This window comes from Chionomys nivalis, chromosome 1, assembly GCF_950005125.1.
Source record: "Chionomys nivalis chromosome 1, mChiNiv1.1, whole genome shotgun sequence".
NCBI lineage: Eukaryota > Metazoa > Chordata > Mammalia > Rodentia > Cricetidae > Chionomys > Chionomys nivalis.
The window spans coordinates 57,794,040-57,810,992 of record NC_080086.1 but is presented as its reverse complement, the minus strand read 5'-3'; the positions used below and the strand labels follow the sequence as shown (position 1 = coordinate 57,810,992).

At 42.8% G+C, this 16,953-nt stretch overlaps 1 long non-coding RNA gene across 2 annotated transcripts in view; it reads left to right on the top strand.

Annotated features, from left to right (window-relative positions):
- The window catches only part of LOC130870806 (uncharacterized), a 333,335-nt gene that overhangs the window by 283,316 nt on the left and 33,066 nt on the right, over window positions 1-16,953 (top strand). Inside the window, exon 3 of one of the 2 annotated variants that reach the window (XR_009056797.1) lies at window positions 10,486-12,378. The exons of the other annotated variant lie outside the window; for it this stretch is intronic. This is a non-coding gene — a long non-coding RNA (uncharacterized LOC130870806). Of the gene's footprint in view, window positions 1-10,485; window positions 12,379-16,953 lie in introns of those variants that run through there. 2 annotated transcript variants of the gene reach the window in all.

Sequence of the window (16,953 nt, the reverse complement as noted above, 5' to 3'; positions counted from 1 at the left end):
TGTGGTAATGAACTCCACGTAAAACCTGAGAGGGCTTAAAAAAAAGGGAGAGAGAGTTTAGCGCAGTTTTTTGCTGTTTGTGGGTGGCTTGCCACAAAGAAATTTTCCTGACTCAGCAGCAGGAAAAAACTGGCTGTTTTAAAATGCCGGCTTTCTGGGCTATGCCGCCACCGCGATCTCTGTCTGGCTCCTGTGGGAGACAGAACTTTTGAATGCAGCATTTTGAGTAAAGTGCTATGATTTGTTTGATGGCAACTAGACTCGCTGTGTGCCTGAAAGGGGAGCACTATGCACGGCTCAGAGGCACAAATAACTCAGAGGCACAAGCAACTCCGCCATATTAGTTGTGCCGTGCACATGACTCAGGCACGAGTGGAGAGGCTCGACATGCTGAACTGTGCTGACCTCAGGTGGTAACTACCATAATTACCATAATAACAGCACAATTAGGGTTTAGACTGGCAGTAAACAGGTGGTACTGTATTACCTCTATATGGTGCAACTTAAGTTTTTAAGAACTGCTTAACATTTTAAGAAATGCTCCTAGATAATAAAAAATTGCAGATTCACAATAGGACAGATTCAGACCACTAAATGAGTCACAGTGTTGGATAAATATACGTAGGCTTGGGAGAGAGAAGAAAAAGAATATAAAGAATAAAGTTAATGTCTTAAAAAAAGGGTAAAGTCTTTAATGAGACAGAGTACAGATAGTTATAGATTAAAAGGAATAAAGGAAAATAAGCCACGTAAAAATGGAAAATTCACAGAGAGTCTGGATTATGTACATTGTATTTTCTTTAAATTTTTTGACTGTAAAGGAGCTGAGTACAGAGAGACATTTCATTACATGGGCTGCCAAGTAGAACCAGAATGGATATCATAAGGGTATTATGACTTCAGAATTTGGGTCTAAGGATATGATGTTTTGGAGAGGGTCTTCTTTTGTTTTCACAGAGGATGAGACCCAATGGATTGCTTCTATCCCAATATGCTATGATAGACCACGCCCTCCTGAAAGGTTGCTGTAAATACCTTCAAAAAATTACTTCACTCAACTGCCAACTGAGAGGAACCTAACAGACAGGTTACACCATGAAAGACCTAATTAACAGCGCCCCTAAACAGCAGGAAGCAGTTTGGAGAGAAAAAACTGTGCCCATGTCCCAAATATTGTTTATAAATGTTCTTTTACATTTAAAGGGGGATATGATATAGATATGAATAATTTGCATTGGTGTGGATTTTAAGGTCAATTTTGTTATATGTATATGTATTTCTGATCTTGATTAAGGTATTGTGATTGTGTAGTTCATTTAAAAATGTAATGTATAATTAGGAAATATAGGTTGTTGATGGATAATCATAAATAATAGTAAAGCTTGTAGTTATGTTAGTTAGATTTTCTCTCTCTATATATATTTCAGTTAGATAGGTATTCTTCATATCTTTCAAAGGCTACAGAATATAGCATTTAAATGTTTTAATAATTTAGGGCTTTTCATGACAATGAGACACGTCTGCTCCTGGCAGCACCAATCTACTTCAAGAGGAAGATGGGTATCGAAGAGGCTCCTTAAGGAGTTGGTTAGCCATTTGGGCAAGAAACTGCTCTTGCCTGGACTGTTGTATAAACAGGACACAAAACCCGCAGAGAGAGGACTACTGAACTTGCCTAAAGGTGAAATGATTTTTTGGGGTTCCTGATTCATGAAGGAGTCTGAGAGACATTCTGCAGGACACAGCAGATAGTGATTGAACTGCCTTTGAAATTTCCTGCTTCATGGAAATGTCTCTGGATACTATGGGCCTCAAGGCTGAAGATAGATGCCCCAGCGGTACAAAAAAACTTTGGGTGACTGTCCAGACAGCGAGATGTCTCTGTCACTTCTAGAATTTTGGAAGTTTCTTACTTGTTTATTTAGGTAATATTATATCCTTCTGGAGTCTTTGATGCAGTTGAAGAATAGATAGATAGTTAAAGTTGTTTTCCTTTGTTATAATAAAAAATAAAATAGATATAAATATTGTAAATGTAATTCTTGCTTGATAACTGTTTTGTTATATGTAATTTTGCTATGTTAAAGTGAAAGCCTTTCCTTTTTGTTTAAACAGAAAAAGGGGAAATGATGTGGGAAGGTCATTGGTTAATTAATAAAGAAACTGCTTGGCCTCATAGGTTATAACATAGGTGGGTGGAGTAAACAGAACAGAATGCTGGGAGGAAGAGAAAGTGAGGTAAGACGCCATGTCTCTGCTCTCTGGGGCAGAAGCGATGAAGCTCCAACCCAGGATGGACATAGGCTAGAATCTTTCTGGTAAGTGTACCTCGTGGTGCTACACACATTAATAGAAATGGGCCAAGCAGTGTTTAAATGAATACAGTGTGTGTGTTGTTATTTTGGGGCATAAGCTATCCAGGCAGCTGGGAGCTGGGTGGCAAGAATGCAGCCTGCAGCTCCTTCTACAATAGCACTACCAAACTGGAACGTTTTCTCAAAGTTTGTTGCTCTCAGTTTCCCATGACAAATTCTCTTCTGCTAATGAACAGTAGAATCCCAGGCACCAAAGGTAATAAGTTAGCTTATCATCTTTCTAGGTGCTCATGAAGAACCAACTGTTCACAAACTTGAGAGCTTTTGACTTGGCAGGTATTGCTTTCACAAATAGTCTCCCATAAGTCTGGCCTCAGCTCCTTGTACCGCAATTCTTCTTCCCCATGGGCTTGCAAAGCCATACAATCTAGGAGGACTTTGCCTGCCAAATAGAAGTGTACTCAGACAGCAAGTGTGTTCTATCTCCCTACAGCCTCATGAGAACATTCATGGACACATGCCAAAGAACTGGCAAGTGGACTCCTGCAAGCTTGGATGTGGTCACTAGATAGCAAGCTCATCCAGATAGATGAGCACAGATGGGAAATGATGGATGTATGAGAGCGCGGAGACATTAGGAACACCATGGACACACTGGAGATGATGAGAAAGGAAATACTGTAGAGAAAAGAGCCCACGTTCCCTCTTTCTGGGTAGCACAAAGTTTGCCTTTTAAGTCCAGCAACTCCAAGGCAGAGAGCAGTTCTTCACATTCACTGTGCATACACTCATTTACGAAGAGCAATGAGCAGGAGCCTTTAAAAGCATTTCTGCACACTGAACGCACTGCTAATGGGCATTAGCTTGCTTATCTCATTCCAGTGCCAAAAGAGCCCAGCTTGTGGGATTGAATCTTTACAACTCCTATTTTGCAAATGAGGATACAGAGACAATATGTCCTAAAAGCCCGAGTTCGTGCGTGATGGGAGTGTGGTGTGTGACTCATGTCCAAGTGTCCTGAGTCAAGCTCTATATATGTGTGCTCCCAGGCAAAGAAGAATGTCAGGAGGATTACTTGAAAGTTCGGCATGATCACGTTCTCTCTCTCCCTCCCTCCGGCCCACCCCACTTCCCATTCATACTTATCTTTTTTTTTTTCTTGGTCTCTATTGTTGATTCTCTTCTAGTCTCTACCTATTCCCCTTCCTCTTTAGCCCTGTCTTACTTTGGATTGTTGTTTACTCCAAGGTGGAAGGTGAGCTTCATTAGAAGGAAGTCACCTTAGGGTATGCTAGTACAGCTGGGATCCCAGGGGAGACATGATAATGAGGCCTCTGCACACCCCAACACTTGCCAGGAGGTACTATGCTCATTAGGAGCAGCACACAGGGAAGAATCTGATGACAGAGAGGTGACCCAGGTTGCTTAGTCAAGGTCCCAGCCCCAGTCCTTAGAAGTCCCTCTTGGCAAGTCTCCTACACATACCACACTCTGATATATCTGCTGGCCTTATATTCTGTGTCCTAGCAAATGGGGCTCTGTAGGCAAGGGACAATGTATGCCCTCTTCAAAGCTGTCCACTGGTCCAGAGCACAGTATCAGATTTTAGCTAAGGCCCCCAAACATGAGGGTAAACTGTATGAAGGAATCAAGTAACGATGTTAGTACCAATGATTTAAATACCACCTGCAATAGTCAATAGTGACAGTTTGGCAGTGTCTGGAATCAGAGGAGGTAAATTTCTGGACATGTCTGTGGTCAAGCTTCTACATTAGGTTAAGACTGTGGAAAGAGGCGGTGGTGGCGCACACCTTTAATCCCAGCACTCAGGAGGCAGAGGCAGGCGGGATCTCTGTGAGTTCGAGGCCAGCCTGGTCTACAAGAGCTAGTTCCAAGACAGGAACCAAAAAGCTACTGAGAAACCCTGTCTTGAAAATCAAAAAAAAAAAAAAAAAAAAAAAAAAAGGACTGTGGAAAGAGCCACCCATTAAAAGGAGACGGTGACTGAGAAGCAGCCTTCATCTTTCCCTGCTTCCTGACTGTGGATGCACTGAGCTCCCGCCATCGTATCCTCCACAATGAACTCTCTGTGCGCTCAAACTCTGTGCCAAAACAAAGCCTTTCTCCCTTAAGGTGTTTGTTGGGTATCTTTTCACAACTACAAGAATAATGCACAATTCTCATCAGGCAGGGCATTTTAAGAAGAGATTCCTGTGAAGGACACATTGAACCTTTGTCCCTGTTGTCACAGAAGGGATTCCACTTTGAGGGCCTACTTTGGAGTTATTAGCCGTGAGAAGAATTCATCTGCCCAGTATTTCTCAAGTGATACCTAGGCAGAGCCCTTGGCAGGAAGGCAGCCCCGCTCCCACAATCATGAGTGTCTTGTCTTGGGCCTGGAGAGAAGGCTCAGAGGTTGGAAGCACTGCTATTTCTCCAGAGAACACAGGTTCAATTCCCACCACCCACGTGGCAGCTCACAACTGTCTGTAATCCAGCTTTAAATGATTTGACACCCTCAAACAGACATACATGTAGGCAAAACGCCAATGCACACAAGATGAAAGTAAATAAATCACTTTTTTAAAAAAACGTGTTTTGTCTTGACCCCCAAAACAAGGAGTGTGGGAAAGGTGAAGGGAAAGGAATTTAAGGAGGGACTCCCTTCTGGGAAACTCCAGTTATTTTATCCCAAATGTGACCTGGTCAAAAAGCAGGCACCAGAACTTAGACAGTGAGGTTCCTGGGAGACAATAAAAATGCAGACTGAGTGGTCGCACCAATGGTTCTCTCTCCAGTCTTAGGCTGAAAATGAGTTGACCTAGCAAGGGCCCTTCCTCTCTGCCCTACCTCTTTCCTGGTCACACCCCAGTCCAGTAGTGCAGATAAGCAGAGGGCAATCCTGGAGACATTTGTCATTAGAATGTGTAGAAGACTTCCAAGCTGTGCCTGTCCCTTTTTTTTTAAAGACATTTGTTATAAATTTAACAGAATCAATGAATGAGCACAATTCTGTCTTTGGAAAAAATGCACGTAGCCAGTTATTTCCCTGAATGCTTCTGGAATACGTGAGACTATGCCAAATACTGCTTTTGTTGAGCATCCTCCCTCAGTGCCAATCTTACCAGCCGGTGATTGGAGAGGCAGCGGTGCTGGAGACCGGGCCATTCCTGGAAGGAAGGAGATAGCCGTTGCCTGTGCTCACGGCCGACACTGGCTTTTGAATAGGCACTTCCTCTCCGAGGGGAGTTGGTTCGTAATTTCCCTTTTGCTCCTACTGGAAGTCCTTGAATGGCAATATCACAGCTTGTACCCATTCAGGACAGGAAAATTTGACATCTGCAGATGATCTTAACACGAAGGAGGAAAAGCACAGTCCTGTGTGTCAGCTTCTATACAGGAACCAGGGAAATAATTCCTATGGCGTACCTCATGATGTAATCATTGTACTAGAGGTTGGCCTTCAGCCAGGGAGCCTTTCCCTAGTCATTTCTGAGCCTCACTGACATTTTCAAGGCAAGGGCCCTAAGGGAAAGCAAGACTTTAAGTCCCTGAAGAGACATGTTGTTGTAACTTCATTTAAACCCAAATAAATGGCTTTGTAGAAGGTGTAGCAGCCTCTTGTAATGAAACATGGTGGAGGAATGTGCTCCTGACTCATTGGGAGAGTTGGGTCCCCTGGAAAGGACAGATAGATTTCACAATTTTACAGAAGGCTCCCTAAGCAACCTAGAATAGACAGGGGCAAAATCTGATAGGGTTTTAGGTTATCAGCATGAGTTCTTCCCAACCGATCTGAGACAAAGGACAGTCCTCTTGTTTCATTTCATTTGGTGTGGATGGTTCTTTCTGAATCTTTCACCAGCCAATATTTTTTTTAACATTTATAAAAGATAATGAGTAAAAGGGGAAGAGGGAGACAACAAAATATGAGCTACTGTTTTGTTTATAATGATTATGTCAAGTGCCCTCCAGTTTCGGAATTCTTTTCCTCAGTCTGGGTGCTGGTTAAACAGATAGAGTTTCTAAGAACGTGTTGCACTGCAAGCAAGGTCCGCATGGCCTCCAGGTGATCCATGGCAGTCTGGAGAAGCACTCACTGGCAACTGCCTCGGTCTTGTATAAACAAACATTTGGAGGAATAAAGAGAATGAACAACGCAATGGGCAAAGCAGGGGCAAGGAGCAGAGGATGCAGTGTCATGATGGCGCAGAACAAGATGAAAGGGTAGGAGATGGGGGAGAAATCATGATGTCACTGATAACGCATGTGTGTATGTAACAGGATGTCATTTGGTAAGGATGGCTAATAAGGATACACATTAAAAGATAAGTAATTAAACTGATTAATTTTTTGCATAAAATGGGACACAGACAGCTCCATTCATTATATCTAAGGGATCTATAAGCCTAAACTACACCATATATAAAAGTGTAGTATATTTAGGTAAACCTGGAGACACTGGGCAGATAAATTATAATCTCTCCCACCCTAGTGCACACTCTCTAATGCATGTGCACACACACACACATGCAAACACACACACACACACACACACACTTCCTCTCCCCAAAGTGCAAATTGGAAAATAGACTTGTATAAAAATGTATTTTTTCCACTAAATATTAAAGCTCATTTCCATAACACATTACAGTTAATGATTCTTGAAAGCAAATTTAGAATCAAATTTGACAATTACAAACTAAATTAGACAATTATACTAAAGCATTAGCTGAGTAAATTGTGAAACAGTTTCTTTAAAGCCATAAGATTCGATTCTCGGGCAAGGGAGCCAAGCATTCTTTTATTTCTCTAGTGTTTTGGAAAGGAGACAGATCGTTGGGTAGGTAAGACAAAAGACTGGAAATCCACAAGCATTCCAGTTTTCAGTCCAAGACAGCTGTTGGGTGACATCACCCGGTGTGCAAACAGCCCTGCTTGGAGGGAATTAGGAGACGAAAAGCTGGAGCACTTGAAATGGGCGTGTAAATGTGGTTTCTCTGCCTCCTTGCATTCTCGGTAGAGATAGGCACAACTAAAAAGTGACACAAGACAGCATGTATACAGTGTAAAGGCACAAGAGGAGGTTCAAGACAGCGAAACTGGCGGAGGAAGACAAGCATTTCAAGATTCAGATCATGCTGCCGCCCAAAGCCGGTCTCTAAGGAAACAGCTAGAAGGGCTATTCAGCTCTCAGCTTTCTTCCAAGGAATAAAGAGCTGGCTATAGGCAAAGGAAATGCCAAGAAAATGCCAATTTCTGTCATACTAACATCTTTCTCAAGGCTGAGCCTGGACTTGGGGAGTACAAACCACCGGCTGTGGGGACCAGTCGGCCCTTGAAATTTGGTTCTTCAGAATGGCTGAGGGAACCCCGAGAGGACAGCACCACAGACACCCACTAATGCGAAAGCGTACTGATATCAGAGGCTCGGCTGCAGAGAGAAGCGAAGCCAACCTTTGCGTGGCCCCCAAGGTGAACTCGGAGAAATGAAACGCCTGGAACCAACCGTGTTTGGAAATGGTTTTGCTAGAGCCAGACGGCAATTGCTAGGGGGGAAGGAGGGAAATGAGGGATGTGGTCCAAAGTGGGATCCTGTAAGTGAGAAGTCCCCGCAGGGGCAGATGGAAGCAGGGATGTTCGGTACCACAGCAAATGTCCTGTTTCAGACCAAACAACCTTCAAAGGCTACCTTCCTCCCAGGTGGCAGGCGGGCTAGCGTGGTTTAGGATAACCACTAATGTCTCCTGCAGCCTTAGTACGCTCCTTTCTGCATTGATAATTTTCATAGGGGCAGCTTCCTGCAAAGCAAGTAATGAATGTAAGATGACACTCTTTGGGGAGTTGTAAAGACAATCGAAGAACACGTCATTTCAGAGCTACAAACTTCACAGCCGGAGATCATTTCCATTGCATAATGTGCTTAGCCTGGAGCTGGTCTTTCTTTCTTTCTTTCTTTCTTTCTTTCTTTCTTTCTTTCTTTCTTTCTTTCTTTCTCTCTCTCTCTCTCTCTCTCTCTCTCTCTCTCTCTCTCTCTCTCTCTCTCTTCTTTCTTTCTTTCTTTCATTTTTTCCACATCTACCCAGTTGTGTTATTATTTTACTTACCTCATTGGGGAAATCATTGTTTAAAAACTGAATATAAATGATGAACTATTTGATTTTTATCTTTTGCAGAATAATATCTCTCTTCCCTCACTTCCCGTCATAGAAGAGTTTGACCCAAAAGGGTGATGAATTGCTCCGAGTAGTTTGACAGTCCCAGAGGGAGGAATGAGAGTAAAAATAACTAGCTGATTACCAATAGGGAGCAAATTGGCCACTTGAGACCTCAGTGGTTAGAATGACAAACGAGGAAACGAAAATCCTCATCAGGGGACCAGGCTTTCTGATTAGTCCAAGGGCTGATGACTGCTCCCCAAGTCTCTCCCTCCCTGCTGCGGGATGATTTACATCTGATTGGACATCATTTTGTATTTGGGGCAGTCATTTCTAAAAGGGTGTTTGGAAGACTTTGAAGTACTTAATTACAACCAGGAGGCATTTAGGGCCATGCAGTGAAATGGAAGCTACTCCACGTTAGACTCCTCTTGTGGAAAGTTCGTTTACAGAGAGAGGCTGGTTGGTTTGGCCTGAGTGATATTCACCCTATTACTCCCAAAGGCAACCTGTAGTGTGGGTAATTGGTCTTAATAATAAAAAACGACAGTGAAAGAAAATAGAAGCCAGAGGAACATTCTCAGCTAAAGGCTCCATATTCAAGGCAGACGCCATGTTTTCAGCCTGTATGCGGACAGCCTTTAGTAGTTGCTGACTAAAACATCTGATAGTTTGGGCTCATTTGAAGAATGACCTTTTCTTTCTTTCTTCTTTTCTATTTTTTAAACCAGTCTTCATTTAAACTGACCCATCAAGAGGTGAGGTAGAGTCAATAGCGAGCCATAAACCTGCTTGGTGGTACTAAATGGTGGATGAAGGAAAAGACAAACAGGATTAACCACTACCCCCTCCCCCCACACACATGAGCATGAGCTATAAGAATTAGGAAGAAGAAAAGTGGCTGGGGATTTTAAGGTGGGCAATCAAAAGAGGATCCAGGGAGAAGTCATTGCTGCTTTGAAAAATGCATCAAACTCTATTTCTGAAGGGGAACCATTTGATTAAGCAGCAGTAATGATATTTTTTTTTTAGTTTTACACTGTATGTGTTTGTATGGTGTGTGTCTGGTGTGTGTGTGTGTGTGTGTGTGTGCGTGCATGTGCACACATGCACTGGTACACAGGACACTGGATATGTGCTGAGCACAGAGACCTCCGTGTGTCCATCAGTTTGAGACAGACTTTCTACTTTGAGACAGGGTCTCTCTGCAAACCTGGAGCAGGGCTAGTGGCCAGCAAACCCCAGTAATCCTCTTGTCATTGGTCACCCCAGGGCTGTGGTTCTAGACACATGTAATCACACCCCACTTTCTATGTGAGTGTCAGGGATTTGGACCCAGATTCTCATGCTTGTAATGATAAGCCTTACTACTACCTACCTGTCAATCTTCCCCACCCAGCTGCATTGACTTAGAAATAGCGTAGAGTGGAATGTCTGTCATGAGGAGAGTCACGTGAAGATCACAACTCTGTCAAGATGAAAATGCACACAAATGCAGTGTGTAAGCATGGACTTTCATTGCTGAGAAGGGAATTAGATTAGATCGTAAAAGTACCAGAAAAATACTGAGTGTTCTGGGTAGAGCTAGGACCATTTGGAAGGATTTCACCTCACAGAAACCACCAGCAGAATAGTATTCTGTGGGACTTTGCCAGCAGTGAAACCCATTAGGTAAGATTTCTGTTTTGATGCTTTGGTTTGAGGTCAGGGACAGAGAAGGGAAGAATGAGCTGGCATAGCACCTGATGTATAGACACATTTGACAGACATGGTTCTGGGGTGAAGAAAGCTGGACCACCTGGAACCTGAATGTGATTTCCTCGGGTTGCTGTGCGACCCCTGAGTGTAATCCAGCCCTTGTAAAAGGTAGCAATGAATAATTTAAAGAGGACCAAATTCAGACTTACAGGAACATGGGTAGGCAACCTGGGATTCTTGGACCCGTTTCCCCTCACCTGAACTGGCTTTATGAATAGGTTTTAAGGAAGTTTTCATTTTTGTGTATTTTTCAGGGAGGAGAAGCTCCAGCACTCCTTCTGCAGATTTTCAAGGGAGTCCTTGTTCCAAGATGAGATGGGTACCAGTGACTTATGTTCATTCAGATTAGAAGAGATAATTCTGAGATCCCAAGGAGGACCTCCAAACCTGGACTATCTGACGCTACTGTGTTATTTCCTGACGTTGCCTCCTTGTAGGAAGCCTACAGCTATTCTGTTTGACAGAATGAGAAGACAAGGAACTCATTCATGTCAATTCAGCTTGGGATTCCTGGACAGCTTAAAAAGCATCATTGACTGGATCTTTGGTGCTGAGGAGGAAATGGCTATCCACAGAGACAAACCACTGAACGGCACTTAGTGCTCATGCCAACCTGACATGGGCAGTGATGGTTCCTGAGAGAAACCATCTGGAAATTATTCTTTCGCACACATAGCCCCTGCTTCCTTCTTTAAGTAGCCACATAGAGGTGGTCTGTTAGAATATTGCAGGGGAGAATAACTAGATAGTGGCGGGGAAGCATTTGGGAAGCTGATTTCTTCTGCTTTTCTGGTTATCCCTCTAGACAGGCAATATTTTTGTTGAATGGGTACAATCAGTGGTTTCTTGAATTTGGTGTACTTAAAAATGACGCGGCACAGGCCCACTGGCACATTGATGTATGACAAGAATAATAAAAACCCAGAGACATGTTCAAGCTGAAGATCAGAAAAGCAAAGCAGTCAACCACTAGAGAGACCTTTTACCTCTACCAGATTTTCATACTGAAAAGGTCTCCACAAATCCTCAGAGTCCACACCACAGTGAGTTCCTGTCTCTTCTCCTTTATCCTCCTCTTTCTGCCCAGTCATGTCGCTCTTCTCTCCACCTCTCTAGTGCTGGGATTAAAAGTGTGAACCACCACCACCTGGATCTGTTTCTTGACCAGTCTTTGGTAACCCAGGGTGGCCTTGAACTCACAGAGATCTGTCTGCCTCTGTCTCCTGAGTCCTGGGATTAGAGGTGTTTGCCACCACTCCCTGGCCTATATGGCTGACTAGTGTGGCTGTTTTGCCCTCTGATTTTCAGACAAGATTTATTTATTAAAACACAACTAATATATTGCTATATTGATGTGAGCACCTTGAGATAATGCTGCTGTGTTTGAGAAGCATCACGTATAAAGCGTCAGCATGGAGTCCAGCAGATTATAATGATACAGGACTCTTATTAATGACCCTTTGCTTACTGTATTGTGAATGAAGTTCCTAAGGAATAAAATCTTTACAATGAAATAAAATCTCAAGAAAAGGTTAGAGACCAAATATGAGTGAGTACATCCCATGTTCCTCTTTTTGGGTCTGGCTTACCTCACGTCACTCATATTTGGTTTCTAGCCATAAATAAAGGACATTGAACCTATAATTTGTGATCCTAGAGAAGCTAAATAAGAAGGTGAACCCAAAGAAAAACATATAGACATCCTCCTGGATATTAACCTTCATCAGGTGATGAAAGGAGACAGAGACAGAGTCCCACATTGGAGCACCAGACTACAACCCCAAGGTCCAAACCAGGAGCAGAAGGAGAGAGAGCACGAGCAAGGAACTCGGGGCCATGAGGGGTGCACTCACATAATGAGACAATGGGGATGTTCTTTTGGGAACTCACCAAGGCCAGCTGGACTGGGTCTGAAAAAGCATGGGATAAAACCAGACTCGCTGAACATAGTGGACAATGAGGACTGCTGAGAAGTCAAGAACAATGGCACTGGGTTTTGATCCTACTGCACATACTGGCTTTGTGGGAGCCTAGGCTGTTTGGATGTTCACCTTAATAGACCTGGAAGGAGGTGGGAGGTCCTTGGACTCCCCACAGGGCAGGGAACCCTTACTGCTCTTAGGGCTGATGAGAGAGGGGGAGTTGATTGGGGGAGGGGGAGGGATATGGGAGGCGGTGGTGGGGAGGAGGCAGAAATTTATAATAAATAAATTTAAGAAAAAAGAAAAGGTTAGGACCTAGTAAAAACAAGTTGTGTTTTAAGAGTGTTTTCTATATTCAGCACTGTTGGCTTTTACTTATATTTAGAGAAATGTGTTACACTTACCTGGTTCATAGTCTTCAGAAATAAGAATGGACATTATGCTTTAATATTAATAAGTTGCATACACAGTACTAAACACTTTTGTTGATAAAAGTTGACTATAAATGTCCACAAGTTTATTTTCTCTTTCTTAATAGTAGCATCCATGTTTAATTAAGAAAACACTAAAGATTTTTTTAAACATTTAAAGATGTGATGAATTATAGCAATGAGAGTTGTTAGGGTTTCCTTTTCCCTCCATGCTCCCTCCACGTTACAATTGCCCCTTACTTTCCACATCATGAACACCAAACTGAGAGAGGATTAAGGAGTAGGGAGATGGTTCAGTTGATAAAGTATTTACAGAATAAGCATGAGGACCTAAGTTCAATTCCCAGGACCCACATAAAGGAAGTCAGGAATGATGGCATGCATTTATGATTCCAGTGCTGAGTAGGTAGAGACGACTGGATCCTGGGGCTGGCTGACCATCTGGTCTAATTTAATAGGTGAACCACAGGTTCAAGTGCAAGTTTTGTCTCAAAAACCAAGGTGAATGCCTTCTGAAGACTTATACCTATGGTTGAAAGTCTGGCTTCCACACACGTGCAGACGCTTATACATATATACGCACTCAAATAAACATGCGAACCCATACCTCTCTCTGTGCACTTAAGTAGTCCAAATTGGTTCTCTTATAATGTCCTACAGGAGCATTGTCAATCGTGATTCCATCTCTTTCATGAGCCCGAGCTATCTGAGAGTTCTCTGTAAGGCATCAGCAGAAAAGCGGAACTTATGCATCGATAATTTCTTTCTTCTATTGACAGTAATAAGGAAAGCTGCCAACACCCCTCAGGGTCACCTTCCACTGAGTATCAGAATTCTTACTGTGCCCAGATGCCTAGAATTGAAGAGGAAATGAGATGTGTGAAATGAAACTCGATCCCAGAGCAATAGCTTAATATGTTGGAGTTTATAAATAACGAAATGTTTGGCTCAGCCTCCCATGCTCATGTAACAGTGGGAAGGAACCAATAAATCGCCTTACACTGTCCCATGTCAAATTCATTCTTCATGAATGCAATTGTAAGTTGTCTGAGACCTTCGGCTGTAACCCACGTCAGGGCTCTATGGTTTTCCAAACTACCTAATCTTTGTCTTCATCACTGCTTATGTTCCAAGAGGAGCTGGCTCCGTTTGTATTTATTGTGATAGTGATGTACTATTCTAAACAATTACTATTTACCATTACTAAATACAGTTCTGTATACAACAACCCTTTTATTCCTTCCTCCTCTTCCCCCTCCTCCTTAAGGAGAGGAATTTGATTCTACTGTGGTTGATTAGGACTCGCCCTGGGATCCGATTCTTATTGCAGATAATGACAGTGAGGAAGCAGGGACACCACTATGAAGGATATAAACCGTAAACTCAGATTATCTCTACTGAATTCTCATGGACCTCTGAGAATGGGAGGATCTGCCTGTTGATACTTTTCCCAAATAAAAGCCACCCAAGGGCATAGACATCATGCGTCAATGCCAACAAACAATTGAAATGTCCAGGCAATAAAGAATCATTGACATTTCCATGATAAGAGAGTGGCCATGCATTTGCTTTCTCATAGACATGAGTGGGTTCTAACATCTGGATTCACTGGGATATTTGCAATGGTATCAAAGCCACAACATGGTAGCATCTCTAGACTCTCCATAATTGCCACTTTCTGCCTGTGGATCAAGTACTTGCTGCAGGGACATTACTTCTTCCAGGTCCCTTCGGGTCTCCCAGGTCCTTCAAGGTCTCTGATAGGGTGACTGTGTTCTTCAGTCCAATGCATCGACTCACAGAAGTAGGGCGTTTTCCTCACGCATCAGTCACATCTTAAGAGTGTGACTTTTCAAATCTAAACCCCAGGGAGACAGCCAGTCATTCCCTAAGGAACAGATAGTTCAAGGACAGCTTAAATTCCTTCCATAAACTTGAAATCTTGATAGTGTTCTCCAAAGATCCCAGCAGGCTGCACATCTACAATCTTGAGGTTCCAAAAGTAGTCGTATAGACTGTGATGGTTGTTCTTGGTTGTCAACTTGACTCCATGTGGAATTAACTAAAGCCTCTACATGGGGAACATCTATGAGGGATTTTTCCCCCTGAATTTAAAGTGGAATGATCTAATTCTAATCTGGATCTTTGAGGTGGGAAGAGACCCCTCCAATCTGGGCCAAGCCTTCTGCTGGAAGCCTATATAAGGACATGAAAGAAGGAAGGTGCTGCTCTTTGCCTGTTTGCTCTGTCTCTGTAGCAAGCCCATTCCTTCAGTGGCATTAGAGTCTACTTCTTTGGAATTCCAATGTCTGCTGAAGACCAGCTGAGACATCCAGCCTGTGGACTGAACAGCCACTGGATTCTTAGACATTGTCTTCATAGGCAGCCATTGTTGACCCAGTGGGGCCACAGCCTGTAAGCTGTTCTAATAAATCCCCTTTCTCTATAAACAGAGATTCTTTCTGTAAGTTCTGTACCTCTAGGGAACCCTGACTAATTCAAACCCCAATGAGTATGAGAGAAGAAGGGATCTGGGGAGGGGAATAGGGAATAAAGGTGGGTAAAACAGAAAGACACAGAGAAAGAAAATAGAAGGTTTTAGGTTCAGCCCTGCTTTGTTACCCCTCTGCTCGGAAAGTCACTATTCATGTCTATCGTTTCTTCATTTGTCAGACGCGGGGTCAGTGCGCAAGTGGGGGTTGAAGGGTTCTAAGGTGTACTTTAGACCATGGCCTAGAGAAAGGCCGTAGTATGGGTTTTCTTTCACAAAAATCTTTCCTCTTTGTCCTACTTCTTAATTTGAGAATTCCCAGAGTCTCACCCCAAACTTTCTATTCCTAGCTACCCCTGTCTTCTTCCTGGGTGGTCTCCTCTTTCCTAGCTCTTATTTCAAAGTCCCCGTTGTCTGATATTAATACAGCTTGCTCAGGGCTGCTGTTTGCCTGGTTTATCTTTCCCTTCCTATTGCTTTCAGCCTATTTGTATCTTTGGATCTAAAGTGTGTTTCCTTTATGCAGCGTATACTTGGGTCTTGTTTCATGTTTTAATACAGTCTGATAATCCCTGCCTTTTGACTGGATTGGGTAATTATTTGTAATTAAGGTTCAATTTACTTCTGCCACTTTGCTTTTGGCTTTCCGTGCTTCAAATGTTGCTCATAGATTTTATCCCTCTTTTACTGTCTTCTGTTACAAGGCATAGATATATTATAGTACAGCATTTTCATGCCTTTGATTTAAAAAAAATTAAAATATGTTTTCATTAATTTTTTGAGAATGTCATACATAAATACAATGTGTTTTAAATTATATTTACCATTACTCCTACCTCCAGTTCTTCCTGGGTTTATTTCCACACTCCACTCTCTATTCCTTCTCAGTTTTAAATCTTCTTCCTCTTTTTTTTTTTTTTAAATAACAAATAGTAAGTCCAGTTTATACTGCCTATATATGCTTGGGTGTGGAACCATACCCTACCTGTTTGTTTAGATACTAGGAGCCACACCCTTATCAAAGTGGACTCCTCCTCTCACAGAAGCCATCAGTTGTCAATAGTTCCTCATTGAGGGGTGGAGACTCAGGACAGCCTCCCTCTCTGTGCTGGAATACTGAGTGGCTTTCTCTTGCACAGGTCTTATGCAGACGAGCACTAGAGCTGTGGGTTTGTGAGTACACTTATCTTGTCATATCCAGAAGACATTGTTTCCCTCCAGTCCTCCCCAACCTCTCGCCCTCATAATTCTTGTGCTCCTTCATCCAAAACAATCCTGAGCTTTGGAGGAGTGGGTGTGATACATGTGTCCCACTTCTGACTGAGTGCTCCACACATTCGTGTTCTCTGCACTTTGTGAGTTTCTGCATTAGCTGCTGTTTACTGCTCAAAGAAACTTCTCCTATGAGATGTGAGAACTGCCCTAACCTAGCGGTATAGAAGTATCAGATCACTACAAAGTCCATCTAGAAAGTAATAGTGTTATGTTCATACATGGAGTCTGTGAACTCCCCAACCATGGGTTCTTGGCCAGACGTGTAATATCAGGCAGGTATCTCCTCTCTAGAGCAAGCCTTAAATCCAATCCGAAGGTAGTTGGTTGATGCCATAATATTTGTGCCTCTATTGCACCCATCAACACTTCTTATGCACAGCTGTTGTCATAACTTCAAGTGTTCACAGCTGAGTAAAATTGTTAGTGGCCTTTTTTTCTCCCAATAGCTTGCACAGCACCCTCCCAGGACTGTGTGAGCTCACCAGTTAGGTGGACTCTTCCTTCAGTACCAACTTCATTTCTCCGTGTTCTGTGACCAAAGTTGTGGCGTCTTCAGCAATAAGGTTTTAATATCAAGTTCTGGGGGACAACTAAGAATAACAG